The sequence below is a fragment of the Capricornis sumatraensis genome, chromosome 16, assembly GCF_032405125.1.
Source record: "Capricornis sumatraensis isolate serow.1 chromosome 16, serow.2, whole genome shotgun sequence".
Lineage (NCBI taxonomy): Eukaryota > Metazoa > Chordata > Mammalia > Artiodactyla > Bovidae > Capricornis > Capricornis sumatraensis.
This window is the reverse complement of record NC_091084.1, coordinates 25,616,520-25,617,715: the sequence shown is the minus strand read 5'-3', so window position 1 is coordinate 25,617,715 and position 1,196 is coordinate 25,616,520. Positions and strand designations below refer to the sequence as shown.

The following is a 1,196-nucleotide window of genomic DNA, read 5'->3' as shown; positions in this document are numbered from 1 at the left end:
AAGCAACTGACAAACAACTAATCTCAAAAATATACAAGCTACTCCTGCAGCTCAATCCCAGAAAAATAAATGACCCAATCAAAAAATGAGCCCAAGAACTAAACAGACATTTCTCCAAAGAAGACATACAGATGGCTAATAAACACATGAAAAGATGCTCAACATCACTCATTATCAGAGAAGTGCAAATCAAAACCACAATGAGGTACCATTTCATGCCAGTCAGAATGGCTGTGATCTAAAAGTCTACAAGCAATAAATGCTGGAGAGGGTGTGGAGAAAAGGGAACCCTCTCACACTGTTGGTGGGAATGCAAACTAGTACAGCCACTATGGAGAACAGTGTGGAGATTCCTTAAAAAACTGGAAACAGAACTGCCTTATGACCCAGCAATCCCATTACTGGGCATACACACCGAGGAAACCAGAATTGAAAGAGACACGTGTACCCCAATGTTCATCGCAACACTGTTTATAATAGCCAGGACATGGAAGCAACCTAGATGCCCATCAGCAGACGAATAGATAAGAAAGCTGTGGTACATATACACAATGGAGTATTACTCATCCATTAAAAAGAATGCATTTGAATCAGTTCTAATGAGGTGGATGAAACTGGAGCCAATTATACAGAGTGAAGTAAGCCAGAAAGAAAAACACCAATACAGTATACTAACACATTTATATGGAATTTAGAAAGATGAAAGGGCTTCCCTGGTGGCTCAGAGGTTAAAGCGTCTGCCTGGAATGCAGGAGACCCAGGTTCGATCCCTGGGTCGGGAAGATCCCCTGGAGAAGGCAATGGCAACCCACTCCAGTACTCTTGCCTGGAGAATCCCATGGAGGGAGGAGCCTGGTAGGCTACAGTCCACACGACTGAGCGACTTCACTACTTTACTAGAAAGATGATAACAATGACCTTGTATGCGAGACAGCAAAAGAGACAAAGATGTATAGAACAGTCTTTTGGACTCTGTGGGAAAGGGAGGGGGTGGGATGATTTGGGAGAATGGCATTGAAACATGTATAATATCATACAAGGAATGAATCGCCAGTCCAGGTTTGATGCATGATACTGGATACTTGGGGCTGGTGCACTGGGATGACCCAGAGGGATGGTATGGGGAGGGAGGAGGGAGGGGGGTTCAGGATGGGGAACATGTGTATACCTGTGGCGGATTCATGTTGATGTATGGC

The 1,196-nt window shown here is 44.2% G+C and overlaps 1 non-coding gene across 1 annotated transcript; it reads left to right on the top strand.

The window, feature by feature from the left end:
* Window positions 1-710: 710 nt before the first annotated feature.
* TRNAS-GGA (transfer RNA serine (anticodon GGA)) lies at window positions 711-782 on the top strand. Its single transcript has one exon. It is a non-coding gene; the product is annotated as a tRNA-Ser (tRNA).
* The last annotated feature ends 414 nt before the right edge of the window (window positions 783-1,196 follow it).